The sequence below is a fragment of the Procambarus clarkii genome, chromosome 26, assembly GCF_040958095.1.
Source record: "Procambarus clarkii isolate CNS0578487 chromosome 26, FALCON_Pclarkii_2.0, whole genome shotgun sequence".
NCBI classification, from domain to species: domain Eukaryota; kingdom Metazoa; phylum Arthropoda; class Malacostraca; order Decapoda; family Cambaridae; genus Procambarus; species Procambarus clarkii.
The window spans coordinates 10,672,193-10,689,692 of NC_091175.1; the positions used below are offsets into that span (position 1 = coordinate 10,672,193).

The window sequence follows — 17,500 nt, forward strand, 5'->3', positions numbered from 1 at the left end:
GTTTTCAGGTTCTCCTTTATTAAGAACTCTCCTTGAAGTCCGTTGAAGAAGGAAGTCTCTTTATTAACTGTACAATCAAGTCTGCTAATAGTTCAAAACTACACAACATCCACCTACACCACTACAACCACCTACACCATCACTACCACCCACACCATCACCACATTTATCAATACCCTCCCTCTCTCCCCCATCTCCACCACAAACCCGCATATATATATGACAGATCTATAATTACAAACTAATGGAGATACATAGACCAGTATATTATTCATAACGAGACCAATAAAATATACACAGCTGGAATATACGACCAGTGTATCATAAAGGGTTGGCTTGGGCCTCCAATACAATAAAGGCCTTTATTACCATTACAGAATACAGCGCTGATCTTTGTAACTACTGTATGCTGCAGCGCCGGCCTGTATCTTGCAGACATGTTGAAAAGCAAGCCTGCACGCCCACTGTATGACAGGACAAGCCTTATGATAGAGGAAGTATGATAGGACAAGCTTTATGATAGAGGAAGTATGATAGGACAAGCTTTATGATAGAGGAAGTATGACAGGACAAGCTTTATGATAGAGGAAGTATGATAGGACAAGCTTTATGGTTGAGGAAGTATGATAGGACAAGCTTTATGATAGAGGAAGTATGACAGGACAAGCTTTATGATAGAGGAAGTATGACAGGACAAGCTTTATGATAGACGAAGTATGATAGGACAAGCTTTATATTAGAGGAAGTTTGATAGGACAAGCTTTATGATAAAGGGCGAGATTGTGCCCTCAGTATGTGGTACTGGAAGTCTTTTGTGTCCGGTACGTGGTGCTATGTGAGCCTTTGCACTTAAGACTATGGTTAATGGCTAAAGGGTAGGTCTAGCCGTGGACAATATTCACTCCTCGACTGTTGTTCCGCATACATTACTTGCTATGCCTGTTACAATATGGCCTATGTTAAGATGTTAAGAGTGCAGGAGCCGCGGTGGGTCTGCCTGCAAAATACTTACTACAGGGCAAGCACATATGTACAGTGCATGATACAGGGAAGACACATGAATCCAATTCATGTTGCAGAGCAGGTACCTGGTACCCCCACTTCAAGATACAGAGCAAGCACTTGTATCCAGTGCGTGACGCAGCTACATGGAAGATATACATTAAAGATACAATAATATATACATGAAGGCTACTGGAAGGCCAAGTATCAAATCTGAACAAACGTATAGCAACCTACAGGGGCGAAAGATACGGAAGGAAATGCAGAATAGAACCAGTTAAGAATAGAAATCTCTGATTGTGTCATAGGCACAATCAGAGATCACTGTCTGAGTATCAGAGATCCACAGCTGTCCCAGCCAGAATTAGAAATATTGCCGGAACAAAAGGGGGGGGGGATGTCTTCAAGAAGCATTTGGACAAGTTCTTGCAAGAAGTAGCCGACCAACCAGGCTGTAGTGGAAATTTGTGCTCCAAGCAACAGCCTGTTGGACCAAGTTATCACAAGTTGAGCCTGGCCTCAGGCCGGGCTCGGGGAGTTGAAGAAAACCCGGAACCTTCTCCAGGTATGTTCCAGGTATAGAGCAGGCACATGTACCCACTGTATGACACAGAACAGGCACATGTACCCACTGTATGACACAGAACAGGCACATGTACCCACTGCATGACACAGAACAGGCACATGTACCCACTGCATGACACAGAACAGACACATGTACCCACTGCATGACACAGAACAGGCACATGTACCCACTGCATGACACAGAACAGGCACATGTACCCACTGCATGACACAGAACAGGCACATGTACCCACTGCATGACACAGAACAGGCACATGTACCCACTGCATGACACAGAACAGACACATGTACCCACTGCATGACACAGAACAGGCACATGTACCCACTGCATGACACAGAACAGGCACATGTACCCACTGCATGACACAGAGCAGGCACATGTACCCCACTGCATGACACAGAACAGGCACATGTACCCACTGCATGACACAGAACAGGCACATGTACCCCACTGCATGACACAGAGCAGGCACATGTACCCCACTGCATGACACAGAACAGGCACATGTACCCACTGCATGACACAGAGCAGGCACATGTACCCCACTGCATGACACAGAACAGGCACATGTACCCACAGCATGACACAGAACAGACACATGTACCCCACTGCATGACACAGAGCAGGCACATGTACCCCACTGCATGACACAGAACAGGCACATGTACCCACTGCATGACACAGAGGGGGATGTGTGAACCCAACATCACGACCCCCGGACCTAAAATATAAAGACATCCCCCTGGTGCATATCTCATCTATAATAGTGGGCGACAGGCCTGTCCCACATCCCCCTCCTCCCCCCCTTCCTCCCGTCTCTCTTACCCCCCCCCCCACCCCTTTCCTTTACCCTTCCATCCCCTTAAAAATCCCTTTCTCCTAACTCGTCCATATCCCCCCCTTTCGAATTCCTGCCATTCCAATCTCTCTCTCTCTCTCCCTCCCTACTACTACGACCGTTTTGTCTTGTTATACGAACGAGTATGTGGGTGGGAGGGAAGGTGGGGGGGCCTTGTGTGGGGGTGTGGGGGGGATGTGGGTGTCCGGGGGAGGGGGGGAGGGTAAACGGACAGAACGTCGGATATCGGAAGTGAAACGACGTTTCGGAATGGGAATGTAGGAATGAGAATGCCCATGTTTCAGCTAGGAATGGTAGCGACTGACGAAGGAACATACAGGCAGGGTTTGTGTATATATATATATATATATATATATATATATATATATATATATATATATATATATATATATATATATATATATATATATATATATATATATATATATATATATATATATATATATATATATATATATATATATATATATATATGCAATTTGAATCCTTCGTTACTGGGACTGCATTATTTTCTGCCTCTTTTTCTTATCTTCTTTGAAAACACCTTTCGTCTTTTTTTACAGACTTTTTTTAGTCATGTTTTCGTCTATCAGAATATATAAACCCCTTCTACTACACCTGTTATTAGAGTGTAACTTCTAGACAGTAACCCCCTGAAGGTGGAGTAAGTGCCTGTAACCTCTCGTCCGACTCTGGGTGTTTTGACGAAAATTTATGTGGGTTCTGATGTGTTGTAATATAAACTGCAGAACGTAATCCAAATGAGGTGTGCTGTTTCAGGATGATTTGCATTGTAAATATGATAGACACCACTGGCACACACACACACACACACACACACACACACACACACACACACACACACACACACACACACACACACACACACACACACACACACACACACATGTAGATAAATGTAGATATGATAGAGCCCAGTAGGCTCAGGAATCTGTACACCAGTTGATTGACAGTTGAGAGGCGGGACCAAAGAGCCAAAGCTCAACCCCCGCAAGCACAAATAGGTGAGTACGCACACACACACACACACACATACACACACACACACATACAAGATCTAAAGACATAACATTTCCATGACCTCTTCATGTGTTTTCGCCTTCCCACAAGCACACACACACACACACACACACACACACACACACACACACACACACACACACACACACACACACACACACACACACACACACATCCCTGTACTCACGAACAACAAACACGAGCAAGCACCAATTAAAGATCTGGTAAACATTGGATTGTACAGCCAGAGGGAATTCAAAGCTTGTTTGCCAGAAGTCCTCCTGACTCTCCACAAAAGTATAGGAGGGGGGGGAAGCTCTTGCACTATATCTCACGGTAGTCACTGACATCCACATTCTTCCAGGTCTTGTGAGAGAGAGAGAGAGAGAGAGAGAGAGAGAGAGAGAGAGAGAGAGAGAGAGAGAGAGAGAGAGAGAGAGAGAGAGAGAGAGAGAGAGAGATAGAGAGAGAGAGAGAGAGAGAGAGAGAGAGAGAGAGAGAGAGAGAGAGAGAGAGAGAGAGAGAGAGAGAGAGAGAGAGAGAGAGAGACCCCTAACAATTGAGTCTTGCAGAACCCAGGACAGACACCCGCGTATAAATCCTATGCAAGCAGATACCGTTGTGGGGAATAAAATGGGGAAAGGATCCCAGGAGCTAGAGCCCCACGTAAGGCCCAAGACACGTGATCACAGGTCACACGAGGACTGGATAAACAATTGGTTCCTCTGACAATCTGGAAAATGTATTTTTTTTTTGCTTAAAGTTTAAAATAATTTGACTTGTTTTAGCAATCATAAGATTACGTCTTGAACAAGAAGACCCATGTGAAGTCATTAGTGGAGGTAACGTTGTGCAGGTCACAATGTGGAGGTCACAACCTTCGTGAGACCAACTGATCAATATGCAGCTCAGGCTTGAAAGCCCCACCGAAAGTGCACAAACTGAAACGAGAGAAAGTACCAGGCTAGGATGTTTCCCCACACCAGGATGCTTCCCCCCCCCCCCACCTAGGATATCCTTCTTCCCTCCCTTATTCCCTTTACCCCCCCCCCTCCCCTCCCCCATCCTTATATCACATAGTGCCTCCCCTTTGTAAGCTCTCAGTATTTCCCTTTCCCTTTCTCTACTTGTCTCTCCTATTCCCATATCATCCTTTTCCATCCTTCATGTTCCCTATTCCATTTATTTTCCATCTATATTATCTTGTCTTTCTTCTCAATCCTTCCATTCTCCCTTTTTTTCCCTTTATGCCCTTTCCTTTCCCTACCCCCTCCCTTTCCTTTTCTCCATGTTAAACTGCCTTTTTATCACTAAAGATAAATGGCTCAATTAGAGTTAAATCCTTGTGGTCTATTGTAGTTTTTCGCCCCGCTCTCTATTACAATTAATCTCCGCAACCACCACCACCACCACCACCACCACCACCACCACCACCACCATAAACAAGACCGGTGTAATTGCCTCACCAACCACTCGCGGTCTCCGCTGCTAACTGCCCCGTTGTGTAGGGCTGTGTGTGTGTGTGTGTGTGTGTGTGTGTGTGTGTGTGTGTGTGTGTGTGTGTGTGTGTGTGTGTGTGTGTGTGTGTGTGTGTGTGTGTGTGCGGGAGAGAGGGAGAGGGAGGGAGGGAGGACTGGGGAATGGGGGAGGTAGGAAGGGGGGGGGGAGGGTGTATATTCATGTAATGAACTTCAGCTCCCGAGCCCCGCCTTGTGTGTGTGTGTGTATGTTTCCTGCTCGTTCGAGGTGTTGATTGTATTGATGTGTTTGTGGAGTTCACCTGCTCAGTTCGGTTACGATAAAGATTTATATATATATATATATATATATATATATATATATATATATATATATATATATATATATATATATATATGTATATATATAAATCTACCTTATATATATATATATATATATATATATATATATATATATATATATATATATGTCGTACCTAGTAGCCAGAACTCACTTCTCAGCCTACTATGCAAGGCCCGATTTGCCTAATATGCCAAGTTCTACTGAATTAATATATTTTCTCTAATTTTTTTCTTATGAAATGATAAAGCTACCCATTTCATTATGTATGAGGTCAAATTTTTTTTATTGGAGTTAAAGTTAACGTAGATATATGACCGAACCTAACCAACCCTACCTAACCTAACCTAACCTATCTTTATAGGTTCGGTTAGGTTAGGTGACCGAAAACGTTAGGTTAGGTTAGGTTAGGTAGGTTAGGTAGTCGAAAAACAATCATTTCATGAAAACTTGGCTTATTAGGCAAATCGGGCCTTGCATAGTAGGCTGAGAAGTGTGTTCTGGCTACTAGGTACGACATATATATATATATATGTCGTACCTAGTAGCCAGAACGCACTTGTCAGCCTACTATGCAAGGCCCAATTTGCCTAATAAGCCAAGTTTTCGTGAATTGTTTTTCGAGTACCTAACCTACCTAACCTAACCTAACCTAACTTTTTCCATTACTTAACCTAACCTAACCTATAAAGATAGGTTAGGTTAGGTTAGGTAGGGTTGGTTAGGTTCGGTCATATATCTACGTTAATTTTAACTCCAATAAAAAAAATTGATCTCATACATAATGAAATGGGTAGCTTTATCATTTCATAAGAAAAAAATTAGAGAAAATATATTAATTCAGGAAAACTTGGCTTATTAGGCAAATCGGGCCTTGCATAGTAGGCCGAGAAATGCATTCTGGCTACTAGGTACGACATATATATATATATATATATATATATATATATATATATATATATATATATATATATATGACTTCTATGGTATAAACTATATACTCTCGTTCTGGTAATTAGCTTTTAAAACAGTTTCTGCACAGACTGAGCCCTTCAAGGGCTCAGGTTACTACCAGCCTCCACTCTGACACTTCCTCTTTAACTATGACTCTCTGTTTTCAGTTTGTTAGACATTCATTTACCTGACCCAATACAATCTCAGTTATTCTAGCCTGATTCGCCACTTGTTGTAGCCCAACCACTTGGGCTGGACGGTAGAGCGACGGTCTCGCTTCATGCAGGTCGGCGTTCAAGCCCCGACCGTCCAAGTGGTTGGGCACCATTCCTTTCCCTCTGTCCCATCCCAAATTCTTATACTGACCCCTTCCCAGAGCTATATAGTCGTAATGGCTTGACGCTTTCCTTTGATAGTTGCCTTCCCTTCATCCTTTTTGTTCTAGCCTGGTTGATCAGTCCAGCAACCAGGAGGCCTTGTCGACGACCGGGCCGCGGGGACGCTAAGCCCCGGAAGCACCTCAAGGTAAGGTTTTTTGTCAGTAAAATCAAATCCTTTTTGCCGGTGGTAGAATATGCGAGGCTCCCACACCTCTGTGGTCGTGTTGATGGGTCGTGAAGGGGGTTTATGGAGGTTGTCAGACACGCCTCGCACATTGTAAACCCCAAACTGTCTCTCTGATAGAGAGCTTCGTCTTCACATAACTCTATAATCCTCAACCTGGTTCCAGCTTTCTAGTATTTCAAAGAAATGCACTTCATTGCCCCCTTTGCCTGTAGTTTAGAGCATCCAATCGTCCCTCTTGTCGGATACTTATACAATTGCATTCTATCTTAGTTCCATGATCTCATGTTGCAATTCTGGTAAGTGCTTCTTATTGCACTAGCCATATCGACATTTCGTCTAATCCTGGCTTATCTCCAATTCCGTGTGGAGCTTCGTTATCTAAGCTTCAATTACTACCACTTTCTTGTAGTAAAGCTCTGGTTTGTTCTTCTAGAGCTAATGAAAGTTTTGTGGTTGTTCTCCTCCGTATGTGCATAGTCACTTGCCTTGGCAGGTCGTAAGTACTTGTTGTTGTTGTTGTTGTGTTATCTACAACCAGCCTCCTCACCTTGCTGGTGACTGGAGTCTATTTGTTGTTACACTGTATTAAGTATTTCCTTGTAGGTCACGACATTCTGTTCTTTATTGGTTTCCTAAGATGTTTTTGTATGTGGCCAATTCGTCTCTGTACCGATCTGTTTTCGTAATGGTGCCACCGTAGGTTAAATGGTACCATTGGTACCATCATAGGTTAATGGGACCATCATAGGTTAATGGGACCATCATAGCTCATATGATCATAGATACCATCATATAAGTACCAAACACAGGTTGAATTATCTCCTAATTACTAACCTTACCTAACCTGTCCTAGACCTCCTGGTATTGACTAAAAAAAAAGGGGGGTTATATATGGGATCATCTCCTCGTCGTCTATCGCTTGCCACCCGCATGATCTTGTGGTCTGTCGCTTCTAGCAACGCCCAACGATTCTCCATAGGCCGCCAGCCCCTCCAGCATCATCAACAACACTTGTGTATGCAGAATTAAGTTGCAGCCTCGGGCCTGCATTCTCCGCTGGCTGTCTGAAGCAATCACTCAGCGCGCCGCACCAGTTCTATTGTTATTCATGGTAAACATCTCCTGCTTTTCCACCTCGTCAATTTCCCTAAGTATTACATGGGAACATAGGGCGGCGCGGACACTATACTGCTTGTGTGTGCGGGAGGGTGTAGTTGCTTTATGGACTTTATTGGGGTTATATTTAGTGAACTAGATTTTGGCGGGGAGAGAGAGAGAGAGAGAGAGAGAGAGAGAGAGAGAGAGAGAGAGAGAGAGAGAGAGAGAGAGAGAGAGAGAGAGAGAGAGAGAGAGAGAGAGAGAGAGTGAGAGAGAGAGAGAGAGAGAGAGAGAGAGAGAGAGAGAGAGAGAGAGAGAGAGAGAGAGAGAGAGAGAGAGAGAGAGAGAGAGACAGACAGACAGTTAGACAGACAGACAGACAGACAGACAGACAGACAGACAGACAGACGGACAGACAGACAGACAGACAGACATACAGACAGACAGACAGACAGACAGACAGACAGACAGACAGACAGACAGACAGAGGATTTGACAGAGAGATGGAATTAAACAAAGACAGAGGCAAAGACGGAGCAACACTCAGATATACAGATAGACAAATAAACAGACAAAAAGCAGAGCCCGAGGGATAGACAATATGAGAATCAATGCCAGAAACAGAGAGACGAAGGAGTAAATATGATACGTAGGACACTAACAAATAAACTAAACACTTAACAAAAGCAGGAACTAAACACTTAACACAAGTATAAATTAACATGGGCATGGTAAGTATGGGGGTACACACTAGACACCAAGCATGGGTATGAACTAGGCATCATACAGCATGATACTGTTGATATCCCGCCAAACACACAACGAAACTACGACGTTGCTACAACGTTCGAACAAGTTTTAACACCTCCTAACCACTTATAACAACCAATATAGCAAGTTGTAACAGCGTTCTAATACGTCATAAACACGTTAAACAAAGATGCAACAACTTTATTACAAGTTGTAACAAGCATAAAATAGGGACAGTTTGGGTTTGTGTTTCCAGGGATGCTTGCAAAGACAGCCTGTAGTAGATCAGTAGAATAAATTAATATGAGAGTTTCATTAGCAGTGATAAAGAGATTGCTTAAACGAATGTCTGATGAAAATCTGACTGACCGGACAAAATCACAAAGACCTGAAAGCTGTAGCATTAAATCTTATGATGAATACCCTGAGGAGACATTTATATATATATGGAACTAATAGAGAATGTACGCGGCAATGTGATGTTATAGTGGACAGAATACGTCTGGGATATAGACGTATCTGGCAGCTCTCTCACAACTCAGATGTCGAGTACACCATGTGTGTACTTTGTGAGTGTCGAATACACCATGGGTCTACTTTGTGAGTGTCGAATACACCATGGGTCTACTTTGTGAGTGTCGAATACACCATGGGTCTACTTTGTGAGTGTCGAATACACCATGGGTCTACTTTGTGAGTGTCGAATACACCACGGGTCAACTTTGTGAGTGTCGAATACACCATGGGTCAACTTTGTGAAAGTGTCGAATACACCACGTGTTAACTTTGTGAGTGTCGAATACACCACGTGTTAACTTTGTGAGTGTCGAATACACCATGGGTCAACTTTGTGAAAGTGTCGAATACACCACGTGTTAACTTTGTGAGTGTCGAATACACCACGTGTTAACTTTGTGAGTGTCGAATACACCATGGGTCAACTTTGTGAAAGAGAAAACATGCACTTCCTTGAACTTTACATTGTAGAATGTCCCAGATTGATTGACTCACCTCCCCCCCCCCCCGTGGGTTGAGATAAAGTGAACTCTGTAAATACTGGAACACTTGATAGAACACTTGATGAATTCTGGAACACTTGATGATATACTGAACTTGTACCAAAGATTAACGTAACGTAATGCATCAGTTATGTAATATTCAATGTGCTGTAAATAAAGCTTGTACTTGTAAAAATATGTATGTATGTATGTATGTATGTATGTATGTATGTATGTATGTATGTATGTATGTATGTATGTATGTATGTATGTACTTATGATGTATAAAAGAACATACCTCGAACACTGTTTATGTAGGACAGATGTACATATGTATTTATATATGTAGGTTAGATTAGCATTTTCAAAATACTCCAATTACCATCTATGGTTGATTGTTCAATAAATCACTACACTAAATGTTTAACAAATCTCTCACCCTGTCCATGGAGGACAGAATAAAATGTACATATGCTGGTTAGCATTGTAAATGTCTGGCCACGTCTGTGGTAGAAAATAATAATAATGCAAAAACTAGGATGAGAATGGGCTATCATGGGGAGGCAGTAGACACCTATAGGATATCTTGATGTTATCTTGAGAGGATTTTGGGGCTTAACGTCCCCGCGGCCCGGTCCTCGACCAGGCTTCCTTTTTGTTACAAATCCTCAGGAAGCAACCCGTAGCAGCTTTTTTTAAATAGCTGCCAGTTCATCTGGCAGCTATTTACTGCCAGATGAACAGGAGCATCAAGGTGAAGTAAACTCTGCCTATTTATTTTCGCCACCGCGGAAACTCTGCCCATTTGATCCCCGGTCCTCAGGACTACGAATCCGTAGCGCTGACTACTCAGCTATTGGCACCCTGTGCCTGAATGCCTCCTTCCTAGCCACAGAGAGGCAGGCAGGAAGGTTCACCGTCCTTATGAGGCAGTTCGGGTGTTTGTGATTCAGACTGCCTCTCACGACCGTCCGGTAAGGATATAGGCGTATCGCAACAGTTTGCTTGAACTATATTGTCAAGACTGTGGTAGAGAAACTCTCACATGGTGTGTGTGTGTGTGTGTGTGTGTGTGTGTGTGTGTGTGTGTGTGTGTGTGTGTGTGTGTGTGTTTACTTAGTTATGCTTGCGGGGGGTTGAGCTCTGGATCTTTTGTCGCGCCTCTCAACTGTCAATCAACTGATGTACAGGTTCCTGAGCCTACTGGGCTCTTTCATATCTACATTTGAAACTGTGTATGGAATCACTGCCTAATGCATTCCATTTACTAACTACTCTGACACTGAAAAAGTTCTTTCTAACGTCCCCTGTGGCTCATTTGGGTACTCCCAGTCTCCACCTGTGTGTGTGTGATTGGTAGAATTCACGAACAAGCCAACATCATATAATATTTTATCTATAATATTTCCTTATGCATTAATGGACAAGTTAAATTCATCACTTATACTATGCATTTTATAAATTTTCACTCAGGCCTAACTTAGTGCAGCCTACTCAATACTGAAATAAATAGGGCAAAACTAGGCCTAAAAAAATTGTAATTCAGGTGTATGTAAATATTATTTAAGATGGAATGATTTCGTAACAAATATTTGACAAAATAGAAAATCGCTCGGGTTTTTAGGCAAACCTATCCTTGCTTGCTAGGCCTAGTGGTGCAGGTTAGTTATTAGGCTTACAGTTCATGTCCTCACTGCTCCGGGTCTGTGACGTCATCACTGCCCTGTGCCCTTGACGTCATCACTACCCTGGGCCCGTGACGTCGTCACTACCCTGTGCCCGTGACGTCATCACGACCCTGTGCCCGTGACGTCATCACTACCCTGTGCCCGTGACGTCATTACTTGTCAGTTCATAAACAAAATGCGGTTTTGAGTGTATTTGAACTTCTGGCGCGTGGCTGAGCTCTAACTCTTGGACCCCGGCTTCATTCTCTCGATCTAGCCTTGACACTTGCACACACCTGCCACACCCCCTTGTTCACTCACCTGTAATTAGGGAAACAACTGGAGTTGTAGTTGACCTCGTTGGCCAGGTGTAATTCCTGCTAGCCGGCTCTTCCTACGTTGCTAGCCGGCTCTTCCCACGTTGCTAGCCGGCACTTCCCACCTGCTAGCCGGCTCGTCCCACCTGCTAGCCGGCTCGTCCCACCTGCTAGCCGGCTCGTCCCACCTGCTAGCCGGCACTTCCCACCTGCTAGCCGGCACTTCCCACCTGCTAGCCGGCTCGTCCCACCTGCTAGCCGGCACTTCCCACCTGCTAGCCGGCTCGTCCCACCTGCTAGCCGGCTCGTCCCACCTGCTAGCCGGCTCTGGGCAATAAACCCGCCCTCTCCTGCCCCTCACGACAGCCAAGCTCTCAGGCACAATTACCAGGGCGAAGTTAACTCCGTAGATTAAGCTTGTTTAGCGTCAGGCCGGGGTAGTTAATGCTCTCTCCAGCCTGGGTTATTACCCCCCCTCCTCTCCAATATGTGCTCGTTAACTGCTGGCTCTAACTTGGTGTAACCAGCTCACCCCCGCCACGTCAACCACCTTCTGTATCATTCCGCTTAAACGGAAAGGCCGTCTATACAGGCGGTTATACGGAGGTGATGTACAGTGACCTGCGGATTGCACTGTTGCAAATTTTAATACACGCTCACAGTGAGAAAACAAAACAAAATTCACTCTTGGATTATTTTCCTGTTTAACACGTGTTTCTGTTTGGGGGGGGGAGATACACTAAGGGTAAATAACTGTGTTGCACGACGATGAGTTGCAAAGTTGCAATTGTTGCAACGGTGAAGAGGAGGAGGAGTAGGAGGTGGTGCTCCTCCTGCAGGAGCGTGCAGGCGTCCGGAGCGTGTTGAAGAGAGAGGGGGGAGGTGGGGTGTCCGTGGCGAAGGAGCCAGCGTTGGCCACGTGCGCACTACCACAGACTCAGGCCGACACTGGCGGCCGCTGCTAGTCTGCTCTGTTGCTGCTCTGGCCCGGGGAGGGGGGGAGGGGGGGGGGCAGGGGAGGGGAACCGTCAGTTCCTGCGGTCGCTTGACAGGTGTGTGTCAAGTGACTGTCATGACGTTGTTGTGGTCACTAGATTACCGTCAAGGAGCGTCACTCCCCCCGTGGTCACTGGTTACCGTCAAGGAGCGTCACTCCCCCCGTGGTCACTGGTTACCGTCAAGGAGCGTCACTCCCCCGTGGTAACTGGTTACCGTCAAGGAGCGTCACTTCCCCGTGGTAACTGGTTACCGTCAAGGAGCGTCACTTCCCCGTGGTAACTGGTTACCGTCAAGGAGCGTCACTCCCCCGTGGTAACTGGTTACCGTCAAGGAGCGTCACTTCCCCGTGGTAACTGGTTACCGTCAAGGAGCGTCACTTCCCCGTGGTAACTGGTTACCGTCAAGGAGCGTCACTTCCCCGTGGTAACTGGTTACCGTCAAGGAGCGTCACTCCCCGTGGTCACTGTCCCGGGCAGTGACGGACAGGGCGAGAGGGATGCCCGTATTTGAGTCTATTAGTTGGCCAGCTGGCTAGACCTCATGGTCTGTCTATCAGCCTCCTGTCTGTCTACTGTTCTCCTTGCCTATCGAACAGTCTGCCTGTCTATCCGTAAGCCTACCTGCCTTCTGTCTTTTTGACATAGTATATTTAGGAGGTTTAACTGTCTCGCCCTCAGAGCTACGAGAGACAGAAGAGTTGCACCAATCTCAGCTGCGACAGGTAAGGTCGCCCGTCTCAGCTGCGACAGGTAAGGTCGCCCGTCTCAGCTGCGACTGGTCAAGTCGCCCCTCTCAGCTGCGACAGGTAAGGTCGCCCCTCTCAGCTGCGACAGGTCAGGTCGCCCCTCTCAGCTGCGACAGATAAGGTCGCCCCTCTCAGCTGCGACAGGTCAGGTCGCCCCTCTCAGCTGCGACTGGTCAAGTCGCCCCTCTCAGCTGCGACAGGTCAGGTCGCCCCTCTCAGCTGCGACAGGTCAGGTCGCCCCTCTCAGCTGCGACAGGTCAGGTCGCTCCTCTCAGCTGCGACTGGTCAAGTCGTCCCTCTCAGCTGCGACAGGTCAGGTCGCCCCTCTCAGCTGCGACTGGTCAAGTCGCCCCTCTCAGCTGCGACAGATAAGGTCGCCCCTCTCAGCTGCGACAGGTCAGGTCGCCCCTCTCAGCTGCGACTGGTCAAGTCGCCCCTCTCAGCTGCGACAGGTCAGGTCGCCCCTCTCAGCTGCGACTGGTCAGGTCGCCCCTCTCAGCTGCGACAGATAAGGTCGCCCCTCTCAGCTGCGACAGGTCAGGTCGCCCCTCTCAGCTGCGACTGGTCAGGTCGCCCCTCTCAGCTGCGACAGATAAGGTCGCCCCTCTCAGCTGCGACAGGTCAGGTCGCCCCTCTCAGCTGCGACTGGTCAGGTCGCCCCTCTCAGCTGCGACTGGTCAGGTCGCCCCTCTCAGCTGCGACAGATAAGGTCGCCCCTCTCAGCTGCGACAGGTCAGGTCGCCCCTCTCAGCTGCGACTGGTCAAGTCGCCCCTCTCAGCTGCGACAGATAAGGTCGCCCCTCTCAGCTGCGATAGATAAAGTCGCCCCTCTCAGCTGCGACAGATAAAGTCGCCCCTCTCAGCTGCGACAGATAAGGTCGCCCCTCTCAGCTGCGACAGGTCAGGTCGCCCGTCTCAGCTGCGACAGGTCAGGTCGCCCGTCTCAGCTGCGACAGGTAAGGTCGCCCCTCTCAGCTGCGACAGGTCAGGTCGCCCGTCTCAGCTGCGACAGGTCAGGTCGCCCGTCTCAGCTGCGACAGGTAAGGTCGCCCCTCTCAGCTGCGACAGATAAGGTCGCCCCTCTCAGCTGCGACAGGTCAGGTCGCCCGTCTCAGCTGCGACAGGTAAGGTCGCCCGTCTCAGCTGCGACAGGTAAGGTCGCCCCTCTCAGCTGCGACAGGTAAGGTCGCCCCTCTCAGCTGCGACAGATAAGGTCGCCCCTCTCAGCTGCGACAGGTCAGGTCGCCCGTCTCAGCTGCGACAGGTAAGGTCGCCCCTCTCAGCTGCGACAGATAAGGTCGCCCCTCTCAGCTGCGACAGGTAAGGTCGCCCCTCTCAGCTGCGACAGGTCAGGTCGCCCCTCTCAGCTGCGACAGGTCAGGTCGCCCGTCTCAGCTGCGACAGGTCAGGTCGCCCGTCTCAGCTGCGACAGGTCAGGTCGCCCCTCTCAGCTGCGACAGGTCAGGTCGCCCGTCTCAGCTGCGACAGGTCAGGTCGCCCCTCTCAGCTGCGACAGGTCAGGTCGCCCCTCTCAGCTGCGACAGGTCAGGTCGCCCCTCTCAGCAACAGGAGTCAGGTAAGGTCACTATCGATGTTTACCCGGAAGTTCGCCTGTTGTTGTTTCTGTTCCCGTCGCAACAAACGAAGCACCTTCCTGGTACGCACGCACGCTCACACGTGCGCACGCAAGCACACATGCACGCCAATACACAAGCACACAACTATGAACGCACACTGTCCAGTGGCTAAGGATAGACCGAACCCCAAAGATATATATATATATATATATATATATATATATATATATATATATATATATATATATATATATATATATATATATATATATATATATATATATATATACATATATATATATACCTGTCTGTTTTGCTTGTGTGGATTTATAAGAGTTTATTTTTATCAAATAACCATTGCAATGTTTTCAATTTCTTTTAGCATTTATTTGGAATTCTCTCTCTCTCACATATGTACACATATGTGTATGTATGTGTGTATCACATATATCCAGGTAGTGTACGATACACGACGTGAATGTATCGTCGTGTCAGGTGATACACGACCAGAGTGTATCTAACTACCACCACTTTTACACTTGTTAAAACTTAAACTTTTTCGTAATTCGTTCGGTGATATAAATAATTTGATTATCCAAGTGCTGTTTCAGTTCCATTTGTCGTTGACGTTTCCAAGTGGTGTTCAGCAGGAGGGTCGCGCCTCGCCGTGGAAGGTGAACAATGTACAGGGCTTGGTGGTGGTCCGTGGGCTCCCAGGCGAGCATGGGAGCGCTCTCCCACCCTGGGATTATCTGGACAAAGGAAGCTCATCAGTGGAGACCAGATCTGATCCCTGTGGTTTCAGCATCTTCTCTGTTGATAATGAAGTATTGTTTGGAGGACCTCTCCCACTGTTAGTGTTGGTACAAGGTGGACCTCTCCCACTGTTAGTGTTGGTACAAGGTGGACCTCTCTCACTGTTAGTGTTGGTACAAGGTGGACCTCTCCCACTGTTAGTGTAGTCTAGCGAGTGTGTTTGTCTAAGTCTGATGCTATTGAAGCTGTAACCATTGTTGGGAAAAACAAAAGATGGTCTTTGACGTCTATCAAGAACCCGTTATGGGGGGAGAGTGCTGGGGGGAAGGTTGGTTGGGGAAGGCACGGAGCCCCTTTTAACACCCATTATCTATACAGTACCTGCTAGGTATACCTGCCAGGTATACCTGCTAGGTATACCTGCTTGGTATTCATTGTTTTTAAATAGATTTGTTGATTTATGGAACCAATTGACACGTAGTATTAAACACGTGGGTTCAATGGGGTGTTTATCCGCTTACATGTCAACCAATCAGAGGCGCGGATTTGATCAGCGCTGACCACTCATTCAGGAGTCGGCGGCGGATCAGATACCACCGAGAAGGCTGTACGGTTTTTAAGGACGTGGTCAAGCTCGGGAATTTCGATCAAATGAGACGATAGATCTACAGCTGGAATAGATTCAGTGTAACTGTACAACGTTCATTACTTTATTAGTTCATTTTATTAAAATGAACTATTTTACTAAAGTTCATTTACTTTATTTGTATATTTTATATATTTATTAATGCATTTAGTTAATTAAACGTTATTACTTTAACAGCTACCAGAGAGAAAGAGAGAGAGGAATGAATATGTTGGAATAAGAGAAGAGGCAGAGAGGCAATGTGGGAATGATATAGCTAACAAGGCCCAAGATCAACCTCAATAAGAGTACATGAGGAGGTAATTCTGATAAAGAAGAGAGAGGATTAAATTCCTAGATTATGACCAGGATGTATTACACACACACACACACACGCATACACACACACACACACACACACACACACACACACACACACACACACACACACACACACACACACACACACACACACACACAAGCATCTATAACACAGTGTTCGTCAACCACCCACGCTCATCCACACACACCACTGAGAAACAATTGAAGATCAAAAAATCAATTTACAAATCAGGCTGTGAATTTTCCTCTCCGTCCGAATGCGGCAAATAGGAGAAAATTTCCCTAATCACTTCAGTGTCGATAGTGTTGCCATTTTGCAGACCCCCTCACCCCCCCAAATTGTTTAATTATACCCTTCGCTAAACTCTGCATTTGCGTGGGCATCGTTAACCCCAAATTTGCCCACACTGCCAACCATTCTTTGCGATTATTGGCAATTTGATTTTCGCAAACGGTGCAATTACTTGTGAGAGATAAGCTTGGAACACACACCAAGGGCTCGCTTTGTGTTCTCTGACGACTGAAGTGTTTCTGTGTGTGTACTTACCTAGTTGTGCTTACAGGGGTTGAGCTCTGGCTCTTTGGTCCCGCCTCTCAACTGTTAATCAACTGGTGTACAGGTTCCTGACCCTACTGGGCTCTGTCATATCTACATTTGAAGCTGTGTATGGAGTCAGCCTCCACCACATCACTGCCTATAATACCGATAATTCATACCGATAATAAGACAGTAGGAGAGAATATATCAATCAAATGTTCATTGGTTGTTCCAGACCAACCATTGACCAATTGTTCATTG

The 17,500-nt window shown here is 46.3% G+C and overlaps 1 protein-coding gene across 2 annotated transcripts in view; it reads right to left on the reverse strand.

Moving 5' to 3' along the window:
* LOC123756774 (dipeptidase 1) overlaps positions 1-12,598 on the reverse strand; it is a 158,165-nt gene extending 145,567 nt beyond the window's left edge. For both annotated transcript variants that reach the window (XM_069331861.1, XM_069331860.1), the window contains exon 1: positions 11,662-12,598. The gene's annotated coding sequence lies outside the window, so the exon portion shown is untranslated. The remainder of the gene's footprint in view (positions 1-11,661) is intronic.
* Between the last annotated feature and the right edge of the window lie 4,902 nt (positions 12,599-17,500).